Source organism: Dermacentor albipictus, unplaced genomic scaffold, assembly GCF_038994185.2.
Source record: "Dermacentor albipictus isolate Rhodes 1998 colony unplaced genomic scaffold, USDA_Dalb.pri_finalv2 scaffold_27, whole genome shotgun sequence".
Classification (NCBI taxonomy): domain Eukaryota; kingdom Metazoa; phylum Arthropoda; class Arachnida; order Ixodida; family Ixodidae; genus Dermacentor; species Dermacentor albipictus.
The window spans coordinates 2,304,003-2,328,946 of record NW_027225581.1 but is presented as its reverse complement, the minus strand read 5'-3'; the positions used below and the strand labels follow the sequence as shown (position 1 = coordinate 2,328,946).

Below are 24,944 nucleotides of genomic sequence, written 5' to 3'. Positions count from 1 at the left end.
ATCAAGAGTAAATACCCCCCTCGCCCCGACTGCACGGTTACCGAGCAAAACCCAGTCACCGATATGCCAGGCGAGAGGGTTTCCTGTAATAAGATAACCTGGGGCATCTTTTTAAACTGTGTGAATATTGCTGTAGGGGAGCCTTCTTCCTAGAGAAGCCCCTACAGTTCCACTGCCACATCAGAAATGTATCATTGGGTGGATCCATCTCTTACGAGCTGGACACAGACCCTAGGTGGGGCTAGAATTGGGGCTACATTGCTAGCTGCTGGGTCCGAAAGGCGTATCGGTGGGTTCGGTGGTCTACTGCAAGGCCCACAACAAACTCGGGAAAGGATTCCATTTTGGCCAACCACTGGTTGGTCTTTGCTTCTAACGTCATCATCTCGCTTTGCATCTCAGTGATCCTATCACCTAACTGTTTCATACTTTCTCTGAGAGTGGCTAACAGCTCGCGCACCTCTGATTTAGATTTACGTGACACGTTCTCCTGATCACAAGCTATTGCCCATTTCTTCGGTGGTTGTGACCTGTCCCTAGCATCGGCCATTGGGACTAGCGTCCTTACTCTCTGCTATCTCAGCCATTAGCCTATTAATGTTCTCTCCCACGGCCGCCTTTTCGTGCTCCAATCTTGTGATTTTTTTTTCAAAACTATCATCATGATCTGGCAGCGACCTGGACATCACCTCTGATGGTCTTCCACGCACCCGATCTGCCCAAGTGTGGCGGCCCTCCTTGTGGACGACCTGTTGCTGCTGCTGATGTCCCCTGACTCTTGATCTTGACCTGGATCGGCTTCTGGGCTCGAAGCGAACAAAGGAAGCAAATCGTCTCCTGGATTGACCACGGGAACGGCTCTGCGATAAACTCCTGGAACGGCGGCGACCACTAGACCGCGATCTGGAGCAATGGCGACCTCCCTCGAGGGCTGTTTGCTCGGGCCAATGCTGGTCAAGCTCCGGCAACTGGAGCTCGGCACCGCGTTAATCCAGGTTAAGGCTTCTCATCCGACTCCTTTCGGCTCTGGCTCATTCTCTTCGACGAATTAGAACAACGTACGGGATTTTCAAGCGTTGTCTGCACTTCTTCCCTGCCGTGAGATGACTCTCGCCACACAACTTGCATTTAGGCATGCACTTATGCTGCTCGTCAGGGTTCGAGGCTCCCCATCCTCTGCATACGGCTTCGCTGGGCGTCAGAAATACGTCGGCACGTTGGCCGAGCTTCCCGCAAACATAGCACATGTCGGTCTGCTTACGACATAAAGTGCATCTGACCAATGCATTGTCATTCCTGACGTAGTTGGGTACCCGGTATCCGTCAAAAGCAATTATGACGGTGCCGGTCACCTTGATTCTCTTCGCTGCCAGCGCCAGGAAGTTTCTTGCATTAACAATCTTGCGCTGCAACACCTCTGGCCCATCACAACTGGCAACGTATCATATTACAGCTTTGCACGTAGCATGTGGTGTCATGCGGTATGCCACTGCCTCAGGCAGACGACCCGCCACCAAAATATTCTTGATCCTAACATATTTGGTTGTGTTCTCCTCCTTGGGGGTACTGACCACGACGATATTCTGTTGATAGTTAGGACAGATCATGTCCAGGAGGAAGAAGAAGGCGCATAACCGCTGGGACGCGCTTCGCATCGGCTTCGCAGTTTTTCGATGACTGTGCCGGATCATCACCTTGTGCTACAAGAATTCTTGCACCACGTGTTCCGTGTCGTCATCAGGACCACGAGGATACCTGCCTTTAAGGTAGGGGACCATTTTTTGGGACTTTAAGGACGATTGTGTGCCCACCCAAGGCGAGTCGTCGCTAAGCCTAGGCTTGCTCCGCCGACCGCTTGGCCTAGCCGCCGCGGCCGACGGGCGGTCGCTGCTGGAACGCACATTATTCCGAACTCTACCTGCATCATGGCCACTCCCATGAGTGTTGAAATAGAGGGGGAGGATATTCACCCCGAAGAAGTAACCAGGACCCTGGGCTGGCGCATCGCCGGTGAACGCAAGTCCCGACCACGTCAGCGAGACCTAGGTCTACCCAATGCACTTCAATCAAAACCCTCCGGTGCCGGTCGTAGACATGAGAACGCCAAAGATACGTTAATCAAGAGAGCGCGCATGCCTGCACTGCCCCGAGACGATGCCAAGATCGTGGTGAGACCACGCGGTGGTCTGAATATCAGCAAGGTCGGCCATATGGAAGTTGACCGGGCCATTTACGCTGCGGCGGGAGTCACCAAAGAAGAATGGATCCGGGACGTGATATGCCCAAATTACCAGCAAAACATCGTTGTCATCAGTACTTCAAAAAGAGAAAATGCTAACCGGTATGTTGCAGTCACCAAGATTGTCGTCCAAGGAAATGAGCACGAGGTCAGCAACTACGAATCGGCCCCCCATGGCATGACCAAGGGAGTCATACGAGGCGTCCCCGTCGGAGACACGGTTCAAGAAATCAATGAGAACATCGTCAACGAATATAATCCCACTGCTGTAGAGGCCAACCGCATCGCTAACACGACGTCTGTGGTGATCGCCTTCAATGGACGCAAAGTGCCGAACTACGTTCGTTACGGGGGCCTGCTCGCCAAATGCTCGTTATACAGAAAACAGATAGATATCTGCTATCAGTGCGGTCGCCTGGGCCACCGCATGGATGTTTGCCCTCATCCAACAGACCGGATCTGCCGGGGATGTGGTGCTCGAAATCCCGATGAACAGCACAAGTGTACCCCCAAGTGTGACCTCTGTGGAGGAGAACATTTGACCGCAGACAAGGTGTGCAGAGCTCGCTTCAAGATCCCGTACGTGGTACGGAAACGCCGGTGGGAGCGGAAAGATACCAACTACACGCCTGCAGAATCCTCCAAACCGCCACGTCGGGAGGGAGCAGCTAGGTCAGGGTACCGGAATCACTCTCTTTCCTCTGAAGGCGGACGAGGGCGGAGCAGCAGCTGCGCCTCAAAGCCGGGCTTGAGAGCGTCGTCGCCGGGTGACGTGGCCGGCAGCAGCTGCAGCGGGCGCCGCCGGGAGTCACGCTCAAGGTCGAAGACCCGGAGCCAGACACCGTCGAGGAACGCCGCTAAACAGGTGGGCTGGGCAGTTAGATCTCCTATCGCTCTTAGCAACAAAGATTTCCCTCCCATTCCCCAGACTCCCAAGAAAGATTGTGAGGAATGCATGCAACTCAAAGCGCTTGTAGTTAAGCAAAATGAGCAAATCAGCGCGCTTCTTGCACGCATGGAGGCATTAGAAAAATGGAAAAACAGCGAGGATGTCACAAAACGCAAAATTGCCAAGAGGGACGCTCAACCGGAGCCCCCGGTAACAGCAATGGAGGCAGAGAAAATTGAATCGAGTCCGTCTGAGGAACCGGCGTGGGCCAAGCCCATTGAAGCCCTCACCGAGATGGTCACACAGCTTGCCAGCCAAATCGGCCTGATAACTTCCAAGATGGCCAAGTTCGACGCGCTAGAAGCTAATGTCAACCAGCTTATACTAACCACTCAAAAAGCTAAAAAGGTAGCCCCGTATGGGAAACCGTGCATGGTGAGTAGTCTCACGACTACCAACCTGAGCCAAGATGGCGGCCAGGCGTAAAAATGGGAAGGAAGATACAACGATCTTAGCCCAATGGAACTGCCGAGGAATTAAAGACAAAATAGGCGAATTACAGCAATATATAGATAATGCGGAACAAAAACCGGATATCCTTGCACTTCAGGAAACGAACTCGCGACCAAAACTCGCGGGGTACGTCACATACACCGATCCCAGTGAGAAAAGCACAGCCATACTAGTCTGAAGCAACATAGCTGCAACGCAGCACATTACCATTCAGAGAGGGTGTGAACACGTTCTCTTGCAAATTCACAGCAGAGGCATAGGAAGCAAAAACAACATCTTTATACTCAACGCATACTGTCGGCCCTCCAAGAAGAACCTCGACATAGAGGGCACATTACTAGACAGCAAGAGAGAGGCGGGCAGCCGACCCCTATTGATATTCGGAGATTTCAATGCACCTCACACAATATGGGGTTACAAATTTTGCTCCAAGAGAGGCAGGGTGCTGGCGAACCTCATGGATCAGCACACATTAGCCCTACTCAACGAACCAGACACTCCCACCCGCATGGGCACAAGTACAACCCGGGACACCACTCCAGACCTTACCCTGCTGAGTGGAACCTTGGACGTGTCGTGGCAGAACACAGGCGCGAACCTGGGGTCGGACCACGATATCCTCAGTATTACGATCAGGGGGCCCGCCTTCAAGGCCCGAATGGGAACAACAAAGATAACTGACTGGGACAAACTTCGAAAAACGCAAGCAGCCGATCAAGACGAGGACACGAACAGCACCAAATCGTATGGGGAATGGGCTAAGGAACAAGTCGAGCTGCTAGACAAATACACCCAGAAAATTGCGACCACACTGCAGACACCCTGTGTGGACGCAAAGCTTGCCCACCTTTGGGACGCACGACACAGCCTCACCAGACGCTGGAAGAAACAACGACACAACAAGAAACTTCGCAAACGCATCCATGATCTCAACAAGCAAGCAGCTGAATACGCGTCCAAGCTGTGCAGAGAGAACTGGCTGAGCGTGTGTGATGGACGGCAGGGCACCCTTTCTACCAGGAAGACGTGGTGCCTCCTTCGTCACCTGATCGATCCTCTCGGCAGCAAGAGCGCCACTAATCGAAGCCTCACACGCACCCTCAACAACTATACTGGGGGTGCCGACAAACTCATCAACGACCTGAAGGCCAAGTACCTGAAATCGGAGAAGGGTGATATCGCACCTCCCGACTACGCAGGACCTACCAATGAAGCGTTATATAAGCCATTCACTCACACCGAGTTGATCTCGGCAATCTCCGAGAGCAACAGGGGCAGCGCGCCGGGACCCGATTCCATTACCTACAAGTTACTTAACAACCTCGAGCACAAAGCCCGCAGACAGCAGCTCGAGTATATGAACCGGGTCTGGGAGTCTGGCAATCTTCCACACGAATGCAAAGAGGCAGAAGTCCGCTTCATACCCAAGCCTGGGAAGACACCTCACATCGACAACACGCGACCGATATCCCTCACGTCCTGCGTGGGGAAGGTCATGGAACGTAGGGTACTTAAGAGGTTGCAGCGACATCTTGATGCCACCGATCAGATGCCAGAGACAATGTATGGCTTTAGGCAACACCTGGGCACCCAGGATGTTCTCGTACAACTCAATGAACTGGTAATTAAGCGAGCAACGAAGCAGGCGCCGCGAGCGATACTAGCGCTAGACCTCACAGGGGACTTTGATAACGTCACACATGAAAGTGTCCTCTGCAACCTGCGCAACACGGGTTGTGGAGTGAAAACTTACAACTACATCCGAGATTTTCTTTGTAACCGAACGGCAAGGATCAGTATAGGAGAGGAGACATCCCAACCGATCTACCTGGGGGATCGAGGAACGCCTCAAGGTTCGGTCCTTTCCCCCCTCTTATTTAACATGGCTCTCCTGCCGTTGCCCAAGCTTCTCGGATCAATAGATGGTCTGGGCCACGCATTATATGCCGACGACATCACCCTCTGGACTGCGAGGGCGGGGTCGGATGGCTGGATAGAAAACACGCTCCAAAACCGGCTGACACGATCAACACCTATGTGAAGACATGTGGCCTTTGCTGTTCGCCTCAAAAATCGGAGCTGACCATTGTCAGACCACGTGCATCACGTACACAAGCAGAAAATATAGAAATCACTTTGGAAGGGAACCGGATCCTCCCGGTACCACAACTCAGGATCCTGGGCCTCCTGATCCAGGCAGACGGCAAGGCAACAGCCATGATTAGAAAAATGAAGCTCACGTCAGACCAAATCTTGAACATGATCAGACGAGTGGCCAACAGGCGAAGGGGTCTGAAGGAATCGGACACCTTGCGCCTCGTTGAGGCCTTTGTTATATCACGAATCGTCTACGCGGCGCCGTATCTGCAGCTCCTCAAGAAGGACGTCTTACTACTTGACGCAATAATCAGGAAAGCCACGAAGCAGTCCCTGGGTATTCCCATAAATTCATCCACGACAAAATTACTTCAAATGGGAGTCCACAACACAGTAGCCGAGCTCGTAGAAGCCCACCTATCCAATCAAAGGGTACGCCTTAGCCAGACCAAGGCGGGCAGAAGCGTCCTCCGCAAGCTAGGATGGCAAGAATCGCACTACACCCGCCACGACCAATTACCCGAAAAGTTGAGTGAGAAGTTGGAATGCAAACCACTACCACGCAACATGAACCCCACAAGGCATGCCGGACGACGCGACGCCCGCGCAAGAGCCATCTCCAGGACCATGGAGGAAGACGACACTGTTTTATATACAGACGCCTCTCTATCGAAACGCTAAACGAGGGCAACAGTCGTGGTCACCGGCCTAGAAAAGCTGGTCACCTGCGCATCAATCTACACTCCGTCTTCGGAGGAAGCAGAAGAAGCAGCGATAGCTCTCGCACTCCTGCAACCAAACGTCACCAAGATCGTCACGGACTGACAAGCTGCATACAAGAACTACAGATCTGGCTGGGTGTCCCTTGGGGCACTAAAAATTCTTGGTAAAGCTACGCCTCCTAAACAAGCAATCGAATTAGTTTGGGTCCCGGCTCACTCCTTAGTTGACGGCAATGAATATGCTCATCAACAGGCCCGAGCGCTAAACTCCCGGGCCAACGAGGAGGAGGCAAGGGGATGGCAACCCATCACAAATTACAGAGATATAGTCAGATATTACACGGACGGCAGGAAGACATTCCCGCACCCCCACCACTCCTTGACCAGAGCCGAACAAACAATATACAGACAAATACAGGCAGGATCCTTTCCCCACCCCTGCCTCCAGAACAAAATGTACCCAGAGAGATGTAAGAACACATGTCCTCACTGCAATGCATTAGGCACCCTTCGGCACGTCATAGGAGAGTGCAATTTTTCCATAGACCACCCCCCACCTATACCCATGACTAACCCCCCTGCTATCCCCACTCTTTCCGAGCGATGGGAGATCATGCTGTCCAGCCCCGCCCTGGAAGACCAGCTCCGACTGATCCACAGGGGCCAGGCGGCTCTGGAAGCATATGGAGCCCGCGAAGAGGGAGCCACCCCATCAGACGCTTAACGCGTTTCAGTTCATAATGCACCAGTAAAGTTGTTTCTCTCTCTCTCTCTCTCCACTTCACGCTGCGAATCCTCGATGCAAGCAACGGCGTTGTTTGCATCAGCCACCAGAGTCGGGCCTATCTTGGATATATTCAGGCCACCCGACACTCTAATCACAATTTTAATGTGTTCTCAGGGAAGCGGCGGCATTCTTACACGACGAATAATGTGGCTCTTGACACCAGCTCTGGTCCTGCCATGATCATGGTGCCTGGGCACCGCGCTAGACCTGGCTCCATTGCCGGGCCTATCTTTCGCCGATGTCGCCAAATGGTGTCTTTGGCCGGCTAATTGCCAGGCGGAATCCCCTAGAAAATCGTCGTGGGATAGTTCCTCCCCTTGCACAGTGTATTCCACAAGAAGAGGTCTCACCGAGCGGCCAAAAAGCCGGGAGCAGTTTCCCGCCCCGAACTCTTGCTGTCCACCGGCTGCGCAGTCCGGTGAAAAGAGCCGTAAAATTTGGAAAATGCACTCACTGGCGACAGTCTGGTGTCCAGTTGGAGCTCACAGCTTCACGGATCCATCGGCGATGAAACTGGGCACCCATAAGGAAAACATCCGGTCATAAACTTTCCAAAAGCGGCAGCCGATGCGGACAAAGCATTGTATGTCCTCTTCTTCCTCTCGCCTTGTCGGTGAGTACCCCAGAAAAATCTGTCCGTAACGCAGAAAGTGTTACAATGTTTATCTAGAAAAAAAAGCATATTTCGCGAAGTTAAGACAGTTTCTCTTTTTTATAGTATAAATATACGCAAATGCTAGCTTTAACATCAACATGGAAAGAAGCGAAAGTGAAAAAAATAAGAGAAAACCATTCTCATTTGGCCCACTTGAAAGCTTACTTACTAGCATTACTAGTGTTTGTCAAAAGAAGCCTGTTTCACGCTTGCGAAGTGTGAGAAAACTTAGATTAACTGAGTGGTGCGTGTGATAAAGGAACGCCTTAGTGATGTAACTACGCTAAGGTCGTCACAAAAAAGGGCAAAAAAATAAATAAATAATTCGTTGGTGGGGCAGAAAAAAAGGCACCTGCGATGATGTTACAGCTCAGTCAATACGATTTCTTTAAAATGGCCTAAGGAGTTTTTCAATGATACCAAGGAAACGGAAGGTTAGTGAGACGGAGAAACAGTGTCACGAAGGTGAACATTAAGTTATGCTACAGAAAAGTTCTGCTGAAAATTTCTAGAATTGCCTACAAAGGCACCGAATTTTTCGGCACCGAATAACGATGGGTAGACATGCATCAGCTAGAAAGAACGCATGTAAGCAAAACCAAATTAACGGCCGAGAGAAATAAATGATGGTGTTTTACGAGCCACAAACACGAGTAGTAAGGGAACTCCGAATACATTTTGAATTTTTTATTTATTTATTTAATTATTTTACCCTCAGGGCAAAGCATTACAGAGGGAGAGTGGGTAATACATAACACTGAAAATACAAGGAACAGCAGAGAACAATTAACAAGACATAGATAAGTTAGAATAAGTGATCAACACAATATATCATTCAATACAAGCGGTAACAGCAGTCCGAAACAATATAGGGTCAGGAATTGTGGCAATTGAGGAAGGAAGGCGGTTCCAGTCATATGACGTGCGAGGAATAAAAGAATCAAAGAATGTTTTAGTTTTGCATGTAGAAATGCCTACCTTATGTATGTGATCTGTGTGGCGTGAAACATATGAAGGGCGAAGAAGTAACTCGTAGCCAATGGACTCATGATGACATATTTTGTGAAAAAGGCACAGGCGTGCAATTTTGCGTCGTGATGCAAGGGAAGTTAGGCCCAGGGTAGTCTTCATAGTGGTTACGTTTGATGTACGCCGAAAGTCAGAAAGAATAAACCGCGTTGATTTGTGTTGTAACATCTCCAGTAGGTCGATCAAACTCTTAACACCAGGGTCCCAGATTGATGAAGCATAAGTTTGATGTTAGTTGGGGCTGTGTGAAAAGTTGCGTTTCAGATATCCGAGCATGCGATTAGCCTTGTTAGTGTTGTGCTCAATGTGCGCATGCCAGCTAAGGTTAGACGTAATATGAATTCCGAGGTACTTGTATCTTGTAACAGGGTCAAGTACCACACCATTAACAGTATATATGGCAATTCACTATTAACACGAGAGATGCGCATAAGTTTGCACTTTTCAGCATTTAAAGTCATATTCCAAGTTTTGCACCATGTTGAGATAGCGTTAAGGTCAGTCTGGATCATGTGCTTATCACTATCATTTGTTATTTGCCGAAAAAGGACGCAGTCATCGGCGAAAAGATGTACAGAAGAAGAAAGGTTACTGGGTAAGTCATTGATAAATATAAGAAAAAAGCAGAGGCCCCAAGACGGTGCCTTGGGGCACACCGGAAAGAACAGGGTGAACGGTGGAGTTAACGTTGTTGACGGAAACAAATTGCTGACGATGGGTAAGGAACACTTCAAGCAATTTTAAAATGGCAGTGTCTAATCCTACCAAGTGCAGCTTTAGTAACAAAAGATGAGGGGAAACCTTATCAAATGCCTTCGCGAAATCTAGAAAGATGCAGTCGGCGATACAGCGGAAGTCTAAAATTGCGTGAAGTTTGTGCGTGAATAATAGTAGCTGCGTTTTGCATGAATAGGACTTCCTAAAAACCGTGCTGAGAAGGATGATAAAAACGAGTTTGATTCAAGGAAAGTGACAATATGTGAAAAGAGTATGTGCCCTAAGATTTTGCATGGGATGCTGGTAATAGACATGGGCCGGCAGGTAAAAAGCGAGTCTTTATTACCAGATTTATGTACAGGAACCACCTTACCTATCTCCCAATCGACCGGTAGTTCACAGTGTTCCAATAATTGTTGAAATATTTTAGTTAAGGCAAGTGATGAATACATTTTAGTACTTTTCAGGAACTTTGTAGTAATATCTTAAGATTGTCCATTATTTTAGCTATACCATCAGGATGGATGACTACAGGGTAAATTGGGAGGAAGTTGCTATGATCCAGTTGAGGGAGATCCGTAGTTTCACCATTTGAAAGAAAGCTCGAAAAAACATCGTTCAGTACATTTGCACAGGCGGTATCGGATATAGGTTCGTCACTTGAATTCGTTATTCTAGACGTTTCAGAGGGGTTAATGACGCTCCAAAATTTTCTCCAAAATGACGCTTCAAAATTTTGCAAAACATACCCGGTAGAGTGTTATTCTGGTAGTTTTCTTTAGAGTTCATGACCGCAAAATTGTAAGTGTAAGCTGCAGACCGATAACGGGACCAATGACGTTCAGTGCGCGATTCTTTAGCTGAACGGAAGAAGCGTTTTTTACGGTTAGACAACGCTTAAGATGCGCGTTATACCATGGCGCATGCAGGTGATAAGATATTACACGAGTGGGTATGAAACGGCTGGTGAGATCTAAGATTTTGTTCTTGAATAAGAGCCAGTTTGCGTTCACCGATCACGAGTCGAATTGGTCGAAAAAGGTGGCCAGGAAAGAGCCTAGTTCATTATTAACTTCGTTGAAGTCGGCGCGATGATACATGCTTATTATTTTAGTGTGACTAGCAGATTTTTGTATGGGAATGTTTACAGAAAAATTTAGCAAAGAATGGTCACTTAACTGGGGCATTTAGGTTACTTCCGAACACAGTTCTGGGCATGTTGTTAGTGCGAGGTCTAATGTACTTGTAACTTCAGTAATTCTTGTAGGCTGAGTAACAATTTGGGTAAGATTGAACAGTGAACATAAATTAGTGAATTCCTTGCATAGCGCCGAAGAGGAGGATGGCTGCACCGAGGACCAATTGATGCCCGGAAAGTTAAATTCACCCAATAGAAAGATAGATGACGAGGGGTAACGCGTTACTATGGCGTTAATGGTATCGTGAAGCTCTGCAACAAATGTAGGAGAGCCATAAGGCGGTCGGTAGCATGCGCCTAGGATTATTCTGCGGTAGCCTAGTTGAAGAGATACCCATATAATTTCAATGCTTGACGTTATGTGAAGAGAATATGACGCTATTTTTTTGCTGACTGCTATTTGTACGCCGCCACCTTGCCGATCGTTCCTGTCACAACGATAGAAGGGGAACTGATTTGATGAATCGAATATCTCAGAATCTCGTATGTATTCGTGCAGCCAAGTTTCAGTTAGGAGGACGATGTCAGCAGAACACGCACTTATGGCAGAGGATAGTTCAGTGCGTCTTTTGATGACACTTCGGATATTAGTAAATAAAACTGATGTTTTAGCTACGCTTAAACAACGGCCACTGCCCCTCGGTAACTGTTAGGCAGATTTACAAGAGCTAGATGCAGCTGGGAAAGGCGAAGGCATACGCGGGGTCACCGGCTTGGTGCGTTCTGAGGTAATCTCAAATGTTTTATCGTTTACAGGGTCATACATGTAGGATCTGTTGTTTACGACCAACTTATTGTATTTTAGCTTAAAAGATGGGGAGCCGCGCAGTAATTCGGCGAAGCCAATAAGTTTTTTGCGTGCTTGGCGTGTGGCAAACGAGTAATCTTCTGCCACTTGAATGTCTTCTTCTTTTATGTCTTTTTTACACTTCAGAATTCTTTCTCTGGTCTTGAAGTTGTTGAACTTCACAATCACCGGACGGCATCCAGAATCAGAATACCGCCCTAATCGATGAGCCCTATGTATGTCATTCGGCGAGAGTTCGGGGACAACGTATTTTGACAGGACATTTAGATGTTTTTGTTCCGTTTCATCCCATGTTTCATGGGCATTCTTATCGGCGATACCATGAAAAATTAAATTATTTCTGCGACACTGGTCTTCTAATTCATGAATTCGTGCCTGGAGCAGTTGATTTTGTTTGCGAATATCAAGAGCAGTGCATTCGAGGTCCTGCTTTACTCTGTCAATTGCTTCAAGTGAGTGTTCAACTGTCGTAAGCCTGGAATTCATATTTGCGAGAGCTGAATTAATACTCTGCTGTCCGCTCCGTAGTTCTTCCATCGTTTTCTTTATATCTCCATTACATGCTGAAAGCGCGACTGACTGTGCCTGTAATTCCTTCAAGATACGAAGTATTTCCATGTTTTGCTCTGATTGTGTTAATATGACGTTAGCGGCACTGCTGCTTTCCTCGCTCGAGGTGTTTCTGCTCGAAGCACCGCCGATAATTTTGGTACGCGTGTGAGAAGGACCTGGATTTACTTCCACATCTCCCGACAATAGCAAAAGAAGACAGCTGTGGAAACATTGAGTCAACACGCTCAAAAACACCCGTGGGCACGGGAACAGCAGTAAGCATCGATTGCCACTTTTCTTAGCATTCAAAGGAATATGGTTACGCACCTCGATGGTAAACAAAGTCGGTCTCTTAGTCATTGTCGCTGCGACAATGACGGGTGTAATCTGAGATTCTCTAGCGTGCACCTAAATCTAAGCACAAGTGTGTTTTTGCATTTTGCCCCCATGGAAATGCGGCCGCCGTGTCCGCGATTTTTTTTTCATCGCACGACCTCGCGCTTGGAAGCACAACACCAAAGCCATTAGGCTACCATGGCCGGTTCATGTAACAGACGAACCAAAGAGTACAGGCGCATTAGTGGAAAATTCTCAGAATTTATGTAGTGATTTTTGTTTTGTAATATGTGTGGTATTTTTGTTTCAACACTAACCATTTGAACTGCCCTAGAGTGCAGCGTTACAAAGCAGCAATGTTTTAACATGTAAAGAAATTTCGCAATGTTGCTTGCAGCACCCCCAGTGAAATGCAGACGTCTGAAGTGTGACTAAATTTGACCAATACGTATGTTTTCTCTTTTACTTTCTAACTCAACATTTCCTTTGTTTCACTCAGTGACGACAAGAACCTGGCCGCTCTATATGGTTATTCATATGTTGCATATGAGGTTCAATTATTCCGCGAAGGTTTTACTGAAAAGGGCATATTAAAAGTATTGCTTAATGTTATTGGACTACGAGATGAGCACATACGAAGGGACAGAGCGGAATACCTAGAAGTATTACCCAGGAATTACTTCCCAGGTAATTTTTTCCACATTCAAAACGTTAAACATGCTATGCCGATCACGCAAGCGCGAGACGAGCGTCGTAACCCTCTGCTACCCATGTAAAAGTTCTGAATCGGATAAGTTGCTCAAAAAAGTGTATGCGCTGCATAGAAACATAGAACGACATACAAGTAACGCAATGTTGTATAGTACAAATGCCATGCGTGCGCGTAAATTTTGCCGATTATTTTGCCCTTATAGGGCCACGTTGTGGCCGCAGCAAATAAGGACACACCTTCGCACCTGTAAGCGAGGAATCGAAATTTTTTTCCCGGGAGTGTGGAACCCGCTGCACGGTTCAATTAAATAACGGAAAATTCACTCTGAAAGCACAACAATAGCGGCGAGGATAGTCGCTAATCACTGAAATTTGATGCAGCGGCCAAATGCGTAAGCTTTCTCTGCATAGCTTTTTGCACGGCTTTTTGCACATTTCATCCTAAATAGTCCCGTTCGTGCAGGTGTGTGAACGTACACCAGTATTCACAACGCGTACACTATCCTCAGAGAAGATCTTTTTGCCTATCGGATGAAAGATAGCATTTGGGAAAATCATGGGAGATATGCAGACGCGTCGTAAGGCCAACGCCTTGAACAGCAGTAAAACAAACCGAAAGGCCGTTGGACAAGTTGACAGAGGGCTTTGTATGGACGAGCTTTCTACGCATGCACCAACGCGCTTGACTAGTGGTCATTGACGCTAACGCAGAGCGTTATTTTGCATGCAGGTGAAAGAAACACGCAGCTAGCACTCCTAATTTCCGCAGAGCTCGGAGGGCTGAGAAACCACCGGCACCACGTTATCGATAGCGCTTGACAGTGACGAGGGGCCTCTAACCACCTGCGACAGTGCGCCTTCTTGGAATCCCCGCAGGCGCTCTCCTCGAGCGCTGCAAGTGGATAGGTGCGAATGCATTCATAACTGGAGGTTAAAGCTACTAGTTAAACAGGTGGCCTCCTCTAAAGGGTGACAAACGACCCCATTTCGCGTCTGACTTCTCTGTCGGTGTTCTAGCGTGTAACTTTAGAATATGCCGTTCGAATTGTGCGATGCAAGCCGGATGCGGTGCCAGGATTACTTTTTATGGGAGTGCCACCACGTGCGGACCGGCGCGGGATTTTTTAGAGCCGTGTGAGAGGCTACCGATTTTTTTCTAGGGCGTCAGGTTCCGAGAGCGTGTCTTCTTCGTCTTACGGTTCGGACACGGCGTTGAAATTTAGCTGGAAAGCAGTTATCCCATGCACTTCACTGAGATATTTTTCTTGCAAACCCGTGTTTAATTATGCTGCCACCTGAGCTTTGGCTCCTCAGAATTTAGTCGTTTGGTACACAAGTTTGAGGATTCGCGACATAATTCCAACGTTTTCTGCCATCTACGTTTCATGCATGTGTTTTGTTTGCACACACTTATTTAGACCAGGTGCGCTTGTATGCGTTTCTTGGAACTTCTGACAAATGCGGGTAGCATCACCGTCTCTTCTTTTTTTACTGCATATTGTGTATTTTGGGTGAGGATTCTTGGGCCCTATGAGAGAGAGAAATGCCAGTGCCAAAAAACACCTGTGACGCTATCTTGCGGGTACCTTCAAACGCTCGGCATTCCTTCGGAGCCGTTCTTTAATATTGGCTTGGACTCACTTGGCCCTTTCCTTCTATCCATGTCTTGCAACAAGTGGGTCGCTGTGCCGAGAGATTACGCCATACGCTGCGCCATCACCAGAGCTCTTCCTACAAGCTGCGCCAGAGATATCGCCGATTTTCTTTTATGAGACGTCATTCTTCAGCCTGGCGCTCCACACCAACTGCTCACTGACCATGGTCGGACATTTCTTTCGAAAGTCATCCCCGACATCCTGCAGTCCTGCTCAACCAAGCACAAGCTGACTACGTCTTACCATCCGAAGCCTGATGGTCTCACAGAGCGCCTTAATTGTACCCCAACAGACGTGCTTGCAATGTATGTCTCGTCCGACCATACTGATTGGGACCTTGCCCTACCATATATTACTTTTGCATATAATCCTTCACCTCACGACACTGCTGTTATTCCCCGTTCTTCCTGTTCGGCCGAGAACCCACATTGCCACTGCACGCATCCTTTCCATCCACCGCAGCAGAGAGCAGCTTGTATGCACTTGACGCCGTAACCTCGGCACCCCAAGCTCGCGAAATAGCCCGAGCTCGCCTCCTGACCTCGCAAGAGAAGCAGCGCCGTTTGTACGATCACCAGCACAGATACGTCCACTTTTCGCCTGGGTCGCTGGTACTCCTGTGGTCGCGGACTCGTCACTTTGGCCTATCAGAAAAAACTGTTTCGGTACACAGGCCCATATCGAGTGCTGCGTGCTGTGACTCCAGTTGCGTACGAAATCGCTTCAGTCAGTACCAGTGCCTCATCTCCCCCGAATTCCAGTGATGGTGTCCATGTCGCGCTCCTCAAACCATACTAGTGTCCTGTTATCACGGATATTTAGACGCACGACGACGGTGCTTCTGCCGTCGGGGATAATGATGCATGCATATTGCGTGTTTCTTGTGGACGATGCACGCGGGTGCCTCGATGAAGACGACGAACGGTCTCTGGCACTCGAGCTGTCTGCTGAACTGGCCAGTGCTGCAGTTAACCTTTGTAAATATACTTCGTAAATAGTCTACACTTCTTAATCCTTCGTGTGCGTAAAAATATTGTTGAATTCTTTCTGTAGATATCGCCTAATAAATTTCTTTTTTTGGTTAGCGTTTTAAGAAATACCGTACATCACTACTAAGTGTACTACGACCGTGCTGAGGGACCGGGGGTTTACTTCGACATCACCTCCTAATATTAAATGTTTAGGTACATGTAGGCATTCACAGGAAATTCAGGGAATCACACTTGGGCATGAAATAAGCAGCAAGCGACATCGCTTCCGCGTTTACAGTTCAAAGAAGGATGGCGACCAACCAGCGTCTGAAGAACAAACGTTTGGCACGTCCGCATGCAGACCGCATTTTCATGCCCTTTCAATTGATGGGTAGCTTTATAAGCGATAAGAAACAATATGAGCCCCCGCCCCTAAAAAAATTAGAAAGAGAGTACCCATTGCCACACACTTTAGAATATGCATGGAGAAGCTTACAGTAGGGCTAGGCAGGCTGAGTTTTTTTTAGAGTTAGTTGTGGTTGGGTTAATTCGAAATCTTGTGGTGGGTCAATTTAAATTGGTGGTGAGCCATCTTAAACTTGGGGAAGCTCATAGTAGGGGCGGCCCGACAGAACATTTCTTTTGGGAGGAGGGAGGCAACTAGAAATTTGGAGTTGGTATAATTTGAAATTTAGGGGTGAGCCAGCCTAAATTTAGGTGTGGGGCAGGTTCAGTTTAGAAGAGGAGAGGGGGCAACCTAAATTGTAGGGTGGGTCGGCTGAAGTTTCGCAGTGGGCCAACTTGAAATTTGGGGGTGGGCCAACTGAAATCTGGGGCCTAAGTATGCTCACGCATACTTAGACAAATGAAGTGATGTTTTTCCAATATTTTTGAGCTCTTAAATTTGCTTTGTATTGGACCGCCACCATACGTGTGTGGGTGAAAATTATTATTTGGGTTTGCAATGGATACGGGCAATGTGAGGCGGCGTTCACATGAACGCGCACGCTAGCTCGCACTGAAATTGCGCAACGGTCGTATCCACCTTAGAGACCGCATCGCAAAGGCTACTTTCACTATGAGAGAACAAAATACATGGACCGACCATCCACTCGCGACTTATTCATTAAATGAATGCACACTGAATATAATACATGCGGTGCATATACGCGCACAGGCAAGAAAAAAAGCCATGCACAGAGGGATGTGCCACAAACAACACTACAAGTGACCCACAAAGTAAATAATCTTTGTATGGTGCAAAAAATATATCAAGTGCAGAACTCGCCACATTGCTTCTTTTATAGAAGTATGTCCCATCCATACGGCCTTAAAAAGAAACCAACTTTCTTATAAACGTTACCTTTGGCATTCTCGGTGCTGTTATCACTACTTTTCCAAATTTTCAGCATCTTTGATCCACGCGACTGGCCCCAAATGAAGCTCCTTCATCGAATACTGCAGCCCGTTCTCGGAAGCAAAGGAGAATTAGCATGCCGTGCGGAGTCTGCTCGGCTGGTACGCGAGGAGAATCGAGGAAGAAAGCGCCGCCGGGAGGAGAGTGTTGCTACTTTCTAATTATCAAGGGGGCTTTAGAGCAGAGTACTTTGCGGCGCCACCTGTCAAACAGGGTGCGAGTTACTATGAAAGCATGAGTATGCGTGCTCCAGGTTCTTGATCGCGGTGATCCACTTAAGATTTTCCCCAACCGGCTTCGTTGATGAAACCTTTTGCAGGATGCAGATGTCCTCTTCACTGACTAAACCCCTCGGAGGCTTTTTCGCTGCTCGTGAGCCAGTGCCACCTTGAAGATGACGCTGACGACATACGACTGTTCAGGCGGGTGGTCGCCATGTTTGTTTCGCAAGGACGCTGTTCTGCTGCGCGTGCTTCGCTCCGGAGAGGATACCAGCGAGCGAGCGACCCGGTCTGTAAACAAGCTGGCCGCCTCATGCGCAGTGGCGTCTCCGCTCGCTCGCTGGTCTTTCAACCCACAGAGCTATAACTATTAGGAACGAGCGAGAGTAGCAAAAACTGCACTCAGAGCTGGTGCCCTTGCATGGACGTTAAGAATACTGCGTAACTTCGCAAAGTATGAGAAAGACGTGTTTGCAGAAATGCATTTGCACGATTTTCGGGTCACAGTTAGGGGGCTAAACAAGCCAGCGTCTCGACCAAGGAGAAAAAGAAAAACTAAGAGCAATTGCTCTACGTGAAGTGACTAGCGCAAGAGTGGACATGGGACACTAAAGAAGCGGCAACGACAAGCACTTGTGCTTAGCGCATTTTTAGTGTCCCGTGTACACTCTTGCACTAGTCACTTTAGCATGGAATAGCAACCAGCCCGGCCTCACAGTGAACGTGAAGGTGGAAGATCAGTGAACCTGTTTAGCCCAGGACACAGTGGTGACATAGAACTTTGAAGAAAGGCACGGGCATATTTATTTACAATTCCTGATCTGGAGTCATCGTGACGATTATAGGTACGTATGTACATCCGTGTAGCAGCTCCATAATTAAATCTCCCCGTCACGTAAGACAAGGAATGGCTCATGCACCCTTAATCAATGGGTCAAACCACTTAAGCATGGCCTCCCTATTACGACGAGAGAAGTGAGAAGAGTTCGCGTTTGGGCTGGTTGGCTCATGATTACGAGCAGCAAAACAGCGCTAAACAGCAGGACGAGGATAGGGACACAGATACCATCGCTGACTAACAACCAAGTGTCTTTATTCTTTCTGTCAGCATATAATCCACCGCTATCTCAAAGCACAGAATCAACAGAATTCAGCATGCGCAGGGGGAAGTGAGATTTGAAGATTTGAAGTGAAGTTTTGCACCCTGACTGAAAGGGTCACGACACATTATTTTAACAAACTGTGTCTGTGTTGTCCGTTAGCGTGCTCTGGCCGGCGCTGCTCACAATATTACGTCACATTTACTGGTGACCGGGCAAGGTACACCCTTGTGTACGACATATACAGTACTTGCATTTAGATCCCAAAGTATTCTGCGGTCAGGGTTATCCATGTGCGGTAAGGAAGACCAAAATTTAAAATAGTTGTGGCGCAATATATGCGGGATATGTCTGTTCTCCATATTGTCTATCATGTTGTCATTTGGCCTTTATTATTTAGCTGCAATGTAGACCAGCAGATGTCGAATGCCGTAAAGGCTACCCGCATGCTCAAATACCTCGCGCACAACTCCTGGCACTTATATTCAGGGTTCTGCGTCTGCCAAGGACATCCCTACCGAATGGTACATAGTAAATTATGGGGTTATACCTGCCAAAACCAAGATCTCATCATGAAGCACACCGCAGTGAGCGGTTCCGGAAAAACTTTGACCACTTGGGGTTCCTTAACGTGCGCCTAACCCTAAGTACACTGGTGGTTTCGCATTTCACACCCATGTAAATACGGCTGCTGGGGCGGTAATTTATTCCCACGCTCTCGGTATAAGCAGCCAAACCCAATAAAAAGTAAGCAACTACGGCGGGTAAGGAATGCTGGCAGTTGGAGGATGGTGACAGTCGGCACGTGAGGCAATTTTTTCTCATACTCATTGCCCGAGAATCGGCACCAACAGTTGAAGAATGAAACCGTAGAGTCAATGTATTTATTGGAATGGAGCCCGCGTCCTATATTTCAGACCCGAATCACCCTGTAACGACTGACGACCAGGCATCTGGTTTATACAGGCAGTCACCTGACAGCTGCTGGGCGCTGGCTTCGGACATAGGACTCACGTACATGGCCTCCCTGCAACACTTGCCGACATTCTCGCCTTATTTCGCACCACTATGTTTCAGCTTAACTGCTGCAACATCCAATTAATTGGTGCCAAAATTTGGCCATCTTGTCGATGCTATGGTTTCTTATTTTTGGGTCATCTTTTCCATTTAAGCTAGCATATTCCTGAGATTTTGAGACGTTCAACCTTTTTGTCGGCCTCTGTTCATATTTTAGAGGAAAGTTAATAGACGCTGAAAGCACATCGTGGCCACTTGGCCAAGCTATTCAAGCCGATTAATTCAACTCTACCGTGGACACAAGAGCCGCTTTTGCTCACGACGAATGAAACTATTGCATTAATGAGTGCCACTCTTAGGCATATAAATTCAGAGTCTAGAAAATTATGCGGATCCCTCGGACTGTGCGAATCGACCTAAGCCAAGCTTTCTGTGCTGTTTGTTTTGAGTCGTTTTAATTAACGGTAATGCTAACTGTGAATGTATCATTTCTTCAGCGTATAGTGCAATACCAAAGGGGTGAGTTGATGGCAAATGTTACCTTGAGTGCACTACTACTCTTTGTCTGCGTAGTACGCAACATACAGCAGGCGTGTTTGTTTGAGGCATTGTTATGCGCCATTGTTTGTGACCTGTGAGAGGTTTCAGCATTGCTATTCCTTCACATGGCGCATTGCATCGAGGTGGACGTGCTGGCGGAATTATGGCCCTCTACGTGCCAAAACCCTGTCGCATTATGAGGCACGCCGTAGTGGTGTACTCGGATAAACTTTTATACTTCTTTAACGTGCCCCTAAATCAAAGTGCACGACCGTTTTCGTACGTCGCTCCCGTATATATACGCCTCCTCGCGGCGGAGATCGAATTTGCTACCTCGTGCAATGCCATAGCCGTAAGCTACCACGGCAGGTTCAAAAATTGTTAATTTAACATGCTACCACGCCAGTAGCGTCACCTATACCCTACGGTAATTAATTGCGGCTTTGCGTCTGCACGCCCGGCGTCAGTTGTCGACTTGACCAATTTGCAAAGTGTTTATGTTTTAGAAATAGCAGAAATGTGCAGTATCCTGCCTTCAGTTTGCCCTCAACGGCTGTCGTGTCTATAGTAGTAGCGTTTCTTTATCTTCTCACGGGTCGTCAGTTCCTTGTCCCGTACTTCCCTCTTGTATAAGAACTGCAAGCGAAAAATGGCATGGGAGTTATTCACTCGTTTCGCGAGTACCCGAGTACCCTGGTTCTACCCATTCTCCGCCTCTTGTCAACTGCCCCCTCTCTACCATTTGTCTACCTCTTTTGAGGTCTTGCATATTAGGAAAAGGGTAAGCGCTGCAGCTTCTGCAGCTGTCAAGACGCTACTGTGACAATGCCCAGGGCGTTCCAGAGGGCACTATTCACATGTAACGCGGTAGAAAGGTCCAAACGAGTTCTTGCGCCGGCTTTCTGCTTTTCCACAGTCCTTCCATGTATATTCGACACGGCGCGGAAGAAATCAACAGCATCGATGGAAAAGTCGAAGGAAGAAGCAAAGAAATCTTCACTTTAATAAAGTTGTCTTTATTTGTCGGCCTATAGTGGCGTGTTGTCTTAGCGTCTAGCCGTCCTTTGGGGGATTTGTAAGCTGCGAGAGCCAAACGGCCGACTTGCCCACCAGTCTTTCTGCCTTCAGTAGAGACCTTATCCTGTTGCCAAGGCGGGAATGGTCTATTCAGTTTGCTGAAGACCTTCAAGACTCTTTGTTAGCTTGGTAAATATTTGCCCCTCCACAGCTTCACTGTGGAGGTACTTCCTTTTTAATACATTGCATTTTGTAAAAATGATAATGCTCTCTAATAATGTTGTGTTCTTGCTATCATTGTCATGCGTAATCTACACAGAGTTCTCAGAGTACTCTAATGAAATGCTTTCACTTTTTGCTTCATTACGCCCGCCATTGGAATGCAAATAAACGTAACATGAACGCATTTTCTGAGAAATAAACGCTGAATGAAACGCTGACGTAATACTGAACAAGATCAACAAGCACCGTAGTACTCGCTCTGATGATGCCCTTACTCGCAAGCTTATATTTGTGTGGCTATTGGCGGGGGGGGGGGATTTGCTCTTGTGCCGTAGAAACGTCCCTCGGACGTCACTGATATGCTTGTTTACAATGTCAAGCGCTCGATGTAAACAGTCATCGCCGACACCCATTGATGTCATGGTGGCAGGCCACCATGGCGTGCAGCACAAGTATGAGCACGTTGATTCATTTGGCTTGGCATATGTTATTTTGTGCGTCATACTTCGCCACAATTATGCTTCAAGCTATACCAGAGCTAGAAAAGGCCGTCCAACTCGCCGGCTTCCTTTCTTCTGTTTATTTCTGCAAAGTGTTTCTCTATGGCTGTGGTTACCAAATACGCCCAATGGTATGCTACCACTCAAGCATTTCTGGTGACCTGAGCAACTGAGGTCACAAGCTTTCTTCAATACGGCTTTGACGGGAATGTGACTATCCTCAAGTACTTCTCGCGGACTTCGCTCACCGCTCCTTCTCCAGTGTCATCTCTTACAGTACTTGCTTGTGCTAGACACAACAGAAACACGCAATGACATCAAGTAATTATCAATTACACGTTAGTTGACATCCTGTCGATGTACATTTCCGCTAATCATCGGTATAGGAGCATGGTCTGGTTTTTGGTGACTTTATCGGTATGCAGCCTCGCTCAACAAGACCGCTCGTTAGTCATTACTTTTTTTTTCTTGAGAGGAGCATACTGTATTTCCCCTGGATATATTTTCGCCTTTAGATGTGACCTTGTACGCCCTCTTATACTGTTGCGCTGACAGCGAAGAATGTCTCAGGCTGCCGCCTCATGGAAACAGAACAGGAAAGCTTGGGATGGGAGAAGAGGAAGAACTGACAATAAACAAGGATGACTACCTTGTCATATTGACATATCTCAGTTTTATTGCAAAGTTGGCGCAGTCAATAGAAGGATTCGAACCGGTGTTGTGCATATGATCCACTTCGTTTCACCGAGGACCATGCGGTTGGATCAATCAATCAATAAATCAAACTTCATTTCCTTGGAATAGGAGCAGTACGGGACTAAAAGCTTGAGCAGCTTGAAGAGGTGCCGACCCTTTTACAGTTGGCAAAACAGCAAGATGATGGTCAGTGATGCACAAAGAGCTCAAATAAATGAACGAATGTTACCTAACGACGAGTAACACAAAATTTCGTAACAAAGCGCAACGCAATACAACCCATTTGTATAGGCTTGAAATGGCACGAACATGAAATCTAGCGATCGACAAGTGAAGGTAAAAAAATTCGAAAGGATGTACTATTCCTGAAAATAATCGGACTGAGGGAAACGTTTATTGAGACAGTTTTGATTACATGAGGGATCAGTCTTCATGGTTTAATAAGCTTAGGAGGGAAGGTAGCTTGTAGGACAAAGATTGTTCATCATAAGTTCTAGGGGTTGGTACAGTCCACATTTCTTTGTTCCTGGTTGAACGAACCCTTGTGTTTGCTTTTAACTTAGCAAGAGTAATTGCTATAGAAATCTGCGCGAACGTCCACACTCACGCGAGCGCGGCAAGCCTTTTTCACGTAGGATGGTTAGCTGTTGTGGGTGAGCACTGATCCCTTGCGCAAAACGCTCACGAATGAAATTTTGCAATTGGTGGTACAACCTAACCGTGTACGAAGAGCATGAGTGAACAAGGCTGAATATATGGCAGTGCGCAAGACATTTCATCATATAATGGAACTCGAGCAGAGAAACAGTGAACACCAGCAACTAATAATAGAGGTAGTGATGAAAAACGCCCTCCAGCAACCTCGAACCCCATCGTGGGAAACGGCAAAACCGGATGTTAATGACGGTTCGTCACCTGCAAACGCTCAAGCATGGCTGAGTTTTCATCAGTGCGCGTGCGACCAAAATATTTCACGAAAAGACCTTGACAAGGTTATCAACATGCGCTATTACCTACGAGGCATAGCAAAAACTTGTCACGACTTGATGATCACCCAAAGAGCGCACCGGTCGTGTGCCGAGTGGAGATTTCTTCGACGTCTTTCTACGAGAATCAGCTCCGAAGCTGATACAGGGCTATAGTCTTCAAATAGATTTCCGGCACTCTGGCAGAATACTTTTTGAGAAGAGAAGGCTGCTACATATTGCTGACTCCCCGTTATCGTACTCGTCACTCGTACGTCTTAATATATTAGGATTGCTCGAGAGCAGGAAGCATGAGGTCCAACTTTGAACGCCACATACTGTTGATGTCTCACTTACAAATATGAAATATTTATGCCCGAAGCTGCATCAAGAGAGTACTTCTAACGACTACAATACTTCATCCAATGAAGATCACACACTGCGGTATAAAAACGTGACCAAGTTGACATCGGGAGGTCTCCCTTTCTCATTTCAAGAGACCATCTTTGTTATCGACTCTGCCAAGCTTGTGTACATTTCCGTGCAAGCAAATGGGAGGGACGTCAAGGCTTTCGTAGAAAGTGGAGCTTCGATAGCAGTTCAAAAGCGAAATTCCGGACCTGAGCATCGTGGAAGATTGTCCTTTGACGGTGTATGCCTACGACGGCAAGAAACAGGCGTATAAGGAGTTGTCGGAAGCGTTGATCACGTGCAAAGGAAAAAGCACTTTAGCTAAGCTTCTCGTTCTCGATGGAGGAAAATGTCAGTTGGACTTGTCTCGCCTCATCATGCAACAGCTTGTCAGGATTGGGGGCTCAGTCCCATTGCTTGTAACCCGTTGTCAAGATTGGAGTCCGGCATTAATTCTAAGGTAGCTGGCCCATGCCGTCATCCAACTTATCCACGCTGAGGAGGATGATAAAGGGAAGGACTACTTTTTAACTAATTATTAACCTTTATTCATAAAAACAAGTGGTACAAAGTGCCAAGGCATTAGGAAAAAAGTTGCTACAGAAGCAACTTGACTGGTCCTAATAACCAGAAGGTCCAAAAGGCAGCAGACAGCAAGGAGCGAGAAAAAAAAAGAAGAAAATGAAAGGAAAAGAGGAACAACGAAAATGGAGAAAACTTCCCATCGAGAACGAGGAATAAGGGTTTATTTACAGTATTTGCATGCAGTTCATCAGTCTAGCATGACTGCCAGAGAAAGTGCGTCAGTCTAACACTATTGCTTGAGAGATTGTCTGAGTCTAACATGACCGCTTAAGAAAGTGAGTAGAGCATCCGCACAACAGCTGCTTATCCGCATTCGGTCCCCCCTTGATTCCAATGGGACGGAAAACGTTCGTCCAGGTATTGTAAACAGGCCG

At 47.5% G+C, this 24,944-nt stretch overlaps 1 long non-coding RNA gene across 2 annotated transcripts in view; it reads left to right on the top strand.

Moving 5' to 3' along the window:
• Positions 1–24,944, top strand: part of LOC139052607 (uncharacterized) — a 270,776-nt gene that overhangs the window by 233,966 nt on the left and 11,866 nt on the right. For both annotated transcript variants that reach the window (XR_011509983.1, XR_011509984.1), the window contains one exon: positions 13,042–13,229. This is a non-coding gene — a long non-coding RNA (uncharacterized lncRNA). The remainder of the gene's footprint in view (positions 1–13,041; positions 13,230–24,944) is intronic.